We start from the raw sequence: 10,043 nt of genomic DNA on the forward strand, positions 1-10,043 counted from the left end.
GGTGTCAAACTCCCTGGTACAGTGGGGACTACTCTCCCATTCTTATGGAGCCCTTCTCTGTTCTGAAAAGGAATACAAACATGTCAGAACCCTGGCTGCTGACCTACCAATGTCAGGAGGTAGGCCTGCCCTCTTCCTGTGTGACAGATGTTCAGAAGGACAACCATGGCTGTCTTTTGTTCAAGTTGTTCAAGGGTCTGGGGATATAGCTCAGTTGATAGAAGGGTCACCCAGCATACAAGGAGCCCAGAGTTGGGTCTCCAGTACCATACAAAATGGATGTATGTGGGGGCTGGGGATTTAGCTCAGTGGTAGAGCGCTTGCCTAGCGAGCGCAAGGCCCTGGGTTCGGTTCCCAGCTCCGAAAAAAAAAAAAAAAATGGATGTATGTGGTAATGAATACCTGTAATACAAGAACTCAGAAAATGGGGACAGAAGGGACAGAAATTCAAGGTCATCCATGGCTACACAGGGAAGTTCAAGATCAGCCTGGCCTAGAAGCCATCTCAAAGTGAATAAAATAAAATACTGTTTGCATCAGGAACAGCAAGAGTTCAGGGCCTCTTTGAGACCCATCCAAGGACTCCAACACAGGGAAAGCTTCACTAGATGTCATTTCACTTGCCTGTTGGCTACTCCATTTGAGACAGGGTGTTACTGTATGGTTCTGGCAGGCCTCGAACTCACAGGCATGGACCTGCCTCTGCCTCCCAAGTGTTGGGATTACAGGCACTTGAGAAGCTGATACTGTGGACCTGTCCCTGAATAGGGCTGGACACTCTTTTAATTGGGTGATTGATTCCTGGACTGGAGTGGGCTTAATATATAATGCAGACTGGTCTAGAGTCGCAATCCTCCTGCCTCAGCCTCCCCAGTGCTGGAATTACAGGAATTTACCACCACTCCTGCCAATTTTAAAGGCTTGAGGTCACACCAACACTGAAAATAGTCTAGAAATTCGAAGGAAAGCTCACTCTACTTCAGCCTCAACACGCTGTCGGGGCAATGGAAAGGTCACTGGGCTCAAGGGCGACAGGAACATTTTGTCACAGTGGCTTAACCTCACAGATGGAGGCCCCAGGGAAGGGGTCAGGGTCGAGAGGCACTGAGATGACTTCAGAGGATCGCTGAGACTTTAGCAAACAGGGACAAGATGGAAGTCCACCGAGCTGAAGGGCGGGGTCGGCTCAGCATTGACTCAATCAACTGCCAGCTTCTGTTTCTCAAACAACCACAACGACTCTGTTCCACCTGCTGGGTGCATTAGACACACAAAAAAAGCCATGTCCAAGTCATCAAGACAGCCACCCATCACTCCGTCAGCAGTAGCAGGAGCAACCGCAGCCTCCATCAATGAGGAGACAGTTTCTAAGCCTGCAAAAGATGTCACAGTTGGGCGCAAGCTAGATGGTTGACAAGGAAAGATAGAGGATCTGAGATTATCAGGTATTAACATGGGTATGAAGAGCTTGGGGCCCACTAGCGGAGGTCACTGAAAGAAGGCTGAAGGAATGGGGTGTTTTTCTGTAGGCAGTGGGGAGTCATGGGAGGTTTTTGAGCAAGGGAACTCTACATTTACAGAAAGGTAACTGGGTAGTAGCACTAGGAGACAGTCCCTGCTTGTCTCTTGGGTCCATTTTGTGATGAAATACCTCTAACCATCTCAGGGGAAGAAGTAATGTAAATGGGCCGGTGGCTGGGGCAGATGCAGAGAAACACTGACTCACCGAGGCAGGATCTCAACCCTGGTCCTCCCCTCCGGGCCATCCGTCCTGCCTCCCCCAAGAAGCCTGTCATCTCCTCCCTCACTTCCAGCTTCTCTCCATCACACCAGAGGACCAGTGTCTCACTAAGGCTTGCTTCTCTGTGCAGACCATGACTACAGAGGCAAGGGGACAGGAAGCCTGCCTCTGGGCCTTAGGATGGAGGTGGAGACATAGGTGGGGAAAATGAGGTGACTATCTGCCAGGTGTCTGGTCAGAACCCCCAACACAGGCGTGTAGCTGCATTGTGGGGGTGGGGGTGGGGTTGGGGTGTAGGACTACCAGCTAGTGATGCAGCAGTAAGCAGGATGGTTGCCGAAACACCCCACACACAGGCTTCTGCCCCTCAGCCTCAATGCTACTCACTGAGCCACCTGCTCCTCACAGGTCCTAGTGGGACCCCTCAGAAACAGCCCTCTGAGGGGTTTCATAAGGATACACAGGAACCCATCCAGCAGCTCTCCCTCACAGGAAAGGTAGAGGCCTATCTGCTCCCAGGTGGGCTGGGCTTCCGTGCAGGCCAGGACCCCAGGCGCCTAGAGGTGCAAGGAGACCCAGGAGGAATGTTCTCTCCTCTCTGGGGTTGAGGATGGGGATGAAGGCTGGCGCCTGGAAACCCATCCAGCAGCTGTCCACCCTTCCTTCGAAATCTAGACACTTCCCCATCAAGCTTGTCCTTTTCATAGAGTTGCCCGAGTTACCAGGCCTCTCTCTTTTTAAACAGCCCCTCTGGATTCTCCAGCGCACAGTGAGTCAAGGCACTGCTCCAGTGTCCAGACAACACTTTCCACTTTGGTCCTGTTATTAGCCAGAAGCCTGATATGCCCGACTTTATAGATACCAACAATGAGGCCCAGAGAACGTAGGTCATTTGCCCCGGGCCCTACAGGGAGCAAATATCACAATATAGAAGCCTGTATTTGATTCCCTTTCCAATCACCAGATATCACATAAGTCATTTCCTTCTGACCGTGGAGGTGGTGGAACCCCATTGTGTGACAGGGTCAAGTGCAGAGGACGTTGGGTTCACCGCTTGACCTTTGACCTTTCTTGGGCAACCTGGACCGGGGCAAGTTGGCCTAGTAGAGCAGTGCCCCAAGTTAATCCTTCTGGGATGAGACTAGAGGAGGTCAGAGGGCAGGCAGGTGATGGTTTGCTCTTCCAGCCCAGCTGGACCCTGAGAGGGAGGATGAAGGATCACCTGACAGCACACAACTGTATCCACCAAAGGGGATTGATGGAGAGCTTAAGAGAAAGTTCTGAGTATCAATAGCTGAGCCATGACCAAGCTATATTACCTTCCCGAGCCCCAGTTTTCTCCCTATAAAATAGACGGCCATAGGACCTACCTCATAGGCTGTCCCATGCTTCCTGATGGGACTATGACCTGGCTGGCCATCAGAAGTCATGGCAGGGCCTGCCCTGGGGTAGCTGACAGATGCTGGGAGTCACGCTTTCTACCCTGCCTCCTGGATACTCCTGCTCCCACACAGACTCCCAAGCTCCTTTGTAAGTAGCAGACAGAGCATGCCCAGACTCCCGGTAACACCTGTCTTAGAGTCAGAAAAGAGCCAGATCAAGAGCTGAACAACGGCCATTGATCACTGTGACCTCTGTGGGGCTTTGGGAACCTGCACCTGCATGTGTCAGACACAGTCTTTGCCCTCAGCAACACGTGGATATAGACACTTGACTGAAGGTTTGCTTCACAAGTGTTTGTCTCCTCTCTGAGGAGGCCTGCTAAGGCAGGGCTGGCTCCTCAGCCTGACAGATAATCTGCTAACTTGTGGAACAAGGGCCTGGCCTTCCCTAGGGTAAGAGCAGATGTTTGCCTCCAGCTGTTTGCTGTTAATCAGTCTTCAGAGAGCGCTGCTAAGGCCTCCCCAGGGTTCCGCCTGACACTGGCTGAAAGTGGCTTCCAGCCTGAGGCAGAGGGCTAAAGCCTGGAGAGGTGCGGCCCAGGAGGCCCAAGAGGCATCTTCTCTCTTAAAGCTACGCAAGAGCCCTGGGGTCTGAGCCAGGATGGTGGAGGAGGGGAATGCAGCCAAACCAGACTTCTTCCTCATTCTTGGTCTCCTGAGTCCCTCCAACCACCACTAACAATGCACATCCCTCCCAAGGCACCCTAATATCCCAGAACCCCCCCCCCCCAAGCCATCTTGACCAACCCTTTCTCCCTCAAGCTTCCCCTTTCTGCAGGCTTTTCAGGAGGGTTGGGAAGTGGAGACTGTGGTCTCTATTGCTCCCCTGGGAGGATTCACCTGGGTCCAGTGTTGGATTGGACTTCCCATACCTGACGACCTTCAAGGCAGAGTAGGCAGTGAGCTGGTGGGCATCCCAGCAGCTGAAGCTGTTACCTTGACAGTCACTGCCATCCCAGCCCTTAGGGACCGCATCCTATTTAGGATCTTAGATGCTGGGACTACACAGCTGCTACACTTTGAGTGAGGCAGGTCGTTCAACAGGACAGTGAGATGAATTACTGGGACTTAAAGAAGTTATTAGAATTGTTAAAGCCATGATCAGACAGAGGCAACATCATGGCAGGGGCTCCAAGGAGAGCTCAGGCCCCATGGCAGGGGTCTCTGAAAAGAGGTTTCTCACACACCTTTATTCTAGCCCAGGCAGAGGGGGATGGATCTCTGTGAGTTTGAGGCCAGCCTGGTCTACAGAGTGAGTTCCAGGACAACCAGAGCTACGGAGACATCTCTCATTTGGAGGAAGGAACCTGGGGAGGGGAGAAGCAATAGAAAGAGAAGCTCTTAGATATTTTAGGGAAGGGGGGAGATTTCACAGGGGGAGCCCGTAGCCAGGCACAATGGCTCCTGGCACATACCAGGGGAAGTTGTGGAACAAGACACAGGGGCCCTCAATAATGCCCCTATGCCTGCTATCACCAATACCGGCTTTTGTGCAGAGGCTGGATTGTAACATTACATTCTTGTAACCCACGGCAGCCCTGAGTAGCTACCCAGAGCACCTGGCTTTCTTCCGTGCTGGGGCCCTCCTCCTCCAGCCTGGCCTTTCTAGACAAATGAAACTTGAGTTCGTGACAACAAGGACTCTCTGTGACTGACTGCTCTGCTCGTGGCACCTGTGCTGGGGCATTTTGATAATGAGGATGGACCCAAAGGGTGAACGAGCCTCACTCTAGTCCAGTCCAGCTGTATCCCTTCCCAGAATTCTATGGGATCCACACAGGTGCGGAACCCAGAGCATCAGGCAGAGCTAGCAAAGGACCCAACTTCAGGGATGTACCTTCCTCGAGGAGAAAAGCTGGCAGGGTAGGCCATGGAGGGACAGGCCACTGAAGTCCCAAACTGTGTGGCCTACACACTCCCTCCCTACCCAACCTGATACAGAGGAAGAGGCAGAGGAAAAAAACCTATGCAAGAAGCTTGTGTGGGGTTCAGGAGATGGCTGACCCTGCAGGCAAAGTACTTGTGGTACTAGCCTATCAACTTGAGCTAGGCCTACAGAAAGGTAAAGGGGGGGGGGCTGGGGATTTAGCTCAGTGGTAGAGCGCTTACCTAGGAAGCGCAAGGCCCTGGGTTCGGTCCCCAGCTCCGGAAAAAAAAAAAGAACCAAAAAAAAAAAAAAAGAAAGAAAGGTAAACGGGGAGAAGCAACTCCACGAACGTGTTCCTTAGCACCTCAGTACGTGTTCCTGCACGCGAGCGCACACACACACAGTGAAATTTAATTATTAATTACTTAATTAATATTTTAAGGAAGTAGCCTACATGGTCTCCGATGAGGCAAAGTATCAGATGGGTGGGAGATAATACAGGAAAGAAGGGTGAAAAAATTATTTTAAAGAGTCTAAGGAGGTGTTGGGGATTTAGCTCAGTGGTAGAGCGTTTGCCTAGCAAGCGCAAGGCCCTGGGTTCGGTCCCCAGCTCCGGAAAAAAAAAAAAGAGTCTAAGGGGAGCCATTGGCCTCAGTATGGAGGTGCCCTGAGGACTACTACCTCTGAATGTGGTATCTAGGACATGTCCAGGCTCTCAGAGCCTCAGTGTACCATCCCAACTCTCCCCTGCTGCCCCACAGCAAAGGAATTAGCCAGGCTTCTAAGGAGAAGGGCCAGGAGAGGTGATGGACAGATTCCCTGGGGCTCTTCCAAAGCCCAAAGTGAAGGATAGGGTGGGTATACAGGAGCAGTACCCTGCTGTGGGCATGAGGGCCTTCCTATGTCTCCTAACATCCCTATGTAACAGGAACCTGGGCCCTACCCCCCTGGAAAAAAATGGCTGGCCAGTGATCTGAACAGGGAGTACTCCTGTGGTCACTATCTCTAGCCTGGACCTCTCCTCCTGTTTCTGTGGTATCACTTTCCCTAGCCCAACAGGGATGCCCAAGCTGACAGTCTCATCCTTGGACTCAGGGGCAGGGCAAGCCCAGAGCCCAGTTTCCGGTCTGGTCGTTAAATCCTGATTGGAGATCAGCTTCATTTGCCAGACCTGAGCCCTCATGGAGACAGGATTTGGACTCAGGGGAGGAGGGGTGTTCAGAGGTGGTGAGGGATAAAGAAAGAGCTCTGAACCCCCACACCTCAGAGGGGACACCTAGCTCAGTCTCTCTGTTTCCCTTCCCAAGTCCTCCCAGGCTGTGTCTTCCTCCCCGTCACAGCCCCACTCATCCAATTAGCCAGCTCCCTTCTCCTTGCAACCACATGTGGGTCTCAGGTTCCGGGTAACAAGGAACGGGTCCCACTGTCTTTGTCCCCATACTTGCAACCCACTGGGTACCTTCAGAAGGCAGAGCAGAAACACGTGGCTCCGCCAGATGTGGAGCAAGTGGGTATGTCCCTGGGCACCAAGCCTGGCAAACAACTTCTGTGGCTGCGAGCCCAGGAAACAACAACTCCAGCTCCCCACACCTGGTGCCAGGGGCCTCTAGGTGTCCAATGCCCTATGAAAAGGAACTAGGAAGCCACACTGGGGAGCCTTCTACATACCCAGGAGACTACCGGGGCCTGGCACCACCTACCTTCTCTTTTCCAAATCATGTTACTCCAGCAGGACCTGTTCATTTTACAGTGGCCTCTCTTCCTCGGTTCCCCCTCAACTCCTGGCCCTCTCTCCTTTGAACATTGTTCAGCCTTCCAGCTGGGCTCCACATTTCCCTCTTCCAGGAAGTTTACCGGGATGGTCCAGCCTCTGCTTTCTTGGCTCTAGCACACCTCCAACACACCTACTGATGAGCATAAAGAAGATAAAGAAGATCCTTTTTCTCCTCTAACTCTTCCTCTTTTTCTTTTTCTTTTTTTGAAGATAGTCTCCTGTAGCCCAGGTTGGCCACCAAGTCGTAGCCAAAGCTGACCTTGACCTTGATCTTCCTGCCTCCACTCTCAGTATTGTGATTACACCACACAGGAAGGTGTGGCAGCTGGGCACTGTCCCTCAGATGCTGACAGCGCCCTCCTGTTGGAATCCCATTCTATACAGGGATTCAAACTATCTTCAAATTGACCAGAGACAGGGAGAATTTAGGGTGAAGTATCGCCTCCCTTTTATGGAAGACCCTGTCACCCAAAGAGCAGAGATAAATCCCAAGGTGACTGAACCTTGCAATGGACTGGTCCTAGGCCTTCTGACCTTCCATGACCCAAGAACACTTCTTCATCCTTGGAGGGGAACCGAACCAGAGGAAGCTCGGGTATAGAGAGTGAAGGGGAGTGCAAGGGTGGTGCCAGGTGGGGGCCAGGTGGAGACTGAGGTAAACTCACAGCCCAAGCTGGGCAGCATGGGAACAGGCTGGGAGTGGTTCTGGACCCCCGCACGGGGTGCCGCCGCGCTTACCGCAGGATTCCGCCCCTCCGAGGGCGCAGACAATGGGGTCGCTGTGCCCGGCGCCCCCTCCCCTGGCTCGCCGGTCCCCGCCCGCCCTCTCTCCCCAAAGCTGCTTTCAATTTAAACGCCTCCAAACAGCGGGTGCTGCCCCGGGGGGGGGCGCGACCGCAGTGCCGAGCGCCCCTGTAATTTCCGCAGGGAGCTGACCGGCTCAAACACGGCCCCGCTGTGCCCCGACCGCAGGCCCCGAGACCGGAGACGGCGCCCAGACGGCCTTGCCCGGGTCGTGGGAGCGCCACCGGGGCGGCATCCTCCGGGGCCCAGCCTCGGTGCCGGTGCCGCCTCCTCCAGGCAGTCCGCCCCAGGAGCACTGCTCTACCACCTGTGAGGGCCGCCTGTGAAAGCCATCTGCTCCTTTTGCAAGAGAAAGGTGTAAGAAAGAGGTCAGCTCCCCAGCAAATGTGAGGTCAGGGTTGGTTCTCCTCGGAGTAGAGGCTCAACAAAAGGGGATCCCATTAGACTGCCACAGAGATGAGCTGGGGGCTCAAAGGACACAAGCCGAAGGAAGACGCAGTGTGTTTATTAAATGTGTAATTCTGTGTTCAGAGCTAGAGGCTTCCTAAGTAGCTCAGGCTAGCTTTGAATTTGCAGCCCTCTTCCCTTGGCCTCCTGAATAGGGGTGCGTGTGGTGTGGTGTGGTGTAGTGTGTGTGTGTGTGTGTGTGGTGTGTGTGTGTGGTGTGTGTTTTGTCTGTGTTGTGTGTCTGGTATATGTGGTATGTGCATGAGTGTTTTGTGTGTGTTGTGTGTGTGTATGTGTTGTGTTGTGTGTGTGTTGTGTTGTGTTGTGTGTTGTGTGTTGTGTTGTGTGTGTGTTGTGTGTAGTGTGTGTGTATGTATGTGGTATGGTGTGTGTGTGTGGTGTGGTGTGTGTGTGTGGTGTGTGTGTGTGTGGTGTGTGTGTGGTGTGATGTGTATGGTGTGTGTGTGTGTGTGTGTGTGGTGTGGTGTGGTATGTGTGGTGTGGTGTGGTGTGGTGTGTGTAGTGTGTGTGTGTGGTGTAGTGTGTGTAGTGTGTGTGTGTGTGTGTGTGGTGTGTAGTATGTGGTATGGTGTGTGTGTAAGTCATTGCACCCTGGATACATAAGATCGTTCTGTTTTGGTTGAGATAGGGTGGAATGTATTTCACACTAGGATCAAATGGTTCAGAGTGGGGAACAACCTTGTCTTGCCTTCACCTGGGAGTGCAGAGCTTACAGGGGGGCACTGCCCAACTTGGTTAATGCTATGTCGGGATCAGGTTCAGGGCCTTGTGCATGCTAGGTATAAATATAAATATATATATTTGACCCTTATCTCCTGTGTCTCCAGTCCTGAAGACCTTTAAGCACAGGTCTGTGTAGCCCTGACTGTCTTGGAACTTACTGTGTAGACCAGGCTGACCTTGAACTCAAGAGATCCACCTGCTTCTGTCTCCTAAGTGCTTGGATCAAAGGTGTGCACCACCACTGCCCAGCAAGATTTGTAATAAAAACAAGAAACTGGTTGTTTTAATTATTATGTTAGTAATTGTTTTTTATTACTCTGTCCTCCAACCCACTTCTAGCACTAATGTGTTAGTGTGCGGTTCTCTCTCCCAACATGACCAGAATATGATTTTGGGAGACTGGGATAGCTTGAACTAGCACCTGCTAGGCCTGCTGAGGGATGGGGAGGGGGATACCAACCATAATAAGCTAGAGGCCAAGCCTAGCCTCACAGAGATGTCTCTAGCATGGGGTGTCTCGAGCAGAGCAGGTGGAGGACAGGGACGTCTGTCCGAAGGTCCTTCCAATCAGTGTGGAGCACACAGAAATGACAGTGACAGCTAGACACTAGGAAGAACTTTCTAAGTTGCTGGCCAGGGAGTATGTGTGGGGCCCCTGATCCCCTCTGGCCTGAAATAGTCATCATATCTCCTCTCCCTCTGGCAGATGCTCGGCCCCCGACTCTGCCACCACGGTGCCATGAAGGGGCATTTTGGGTTAATGCCATGGTTGAGTCATCCCAGGGACCTGATTCCTTGGCTTACTGTAGCTCCCCAGCCTGTGTAATGTAGATGGAGCTCCTTCAGGCTCGTAGGAGTGCTCTCTCTCTCTCTCTCTCTCTCTCTCTCTCTCTCTCTCTGTGTGTGTGTGTGTGTGTGTGTGTGTGTGTGTGTGTGTGTGTGTGTGTACTCAGCTGCTCCAGGAAGGGAGCTCAGCTGGGGGCCGAGGCTTGTCATGAGTGTTCTGTTCTACCTTGTACCCTCCCCCTCCCCCCATGTCCCAAACACCCCTCTCTTTCCAGTCTGGCTGTTGTGGTGAAGCTAATCAGGAGTAATTATGGGGGAAGGAGGGATCCTGAGAGGGACCCCACAGAGACCACCTCATCCGCCCTGGACCAGCCCTGGTGGCCCTAGCCCCAAGGCCTCAGCCTGGCTCAGCCCTGCCTGGGTGCGTGGTGGGGGGTG

The 10,043-nt window shown here is 52.9% G+C and overlaps 1 pseudogene; it reads left to right on the top strand.

Annotated features, from left to right (window-relative positions):
- The window catches only part of LOC120095345 (uncharacterized), a 34,466-nt pseudogene extending 26,512 nt beyond the window's left edge, over positions 1 to 7,954 (top strand).
- Positions 7,955 to 10,043: the final 2,089 nt, after the last annotated feature.

The sequence above is a fragment of the Rattus norvegicus genome, chromosome 10, assembly GCF_036323735.1.
Source record: "Rattus norvegicus strain BN/NHsdMcwi chromosome 10, GRCr8, whole genome shotgun sequence".
Classification (NCBI taxonomy): domain Eukaryota; kingdom Metazoa; phylum Chordata; class Mammalia; order Rodentia; family Muridae; genus Rattus; species Rattus norvegicus.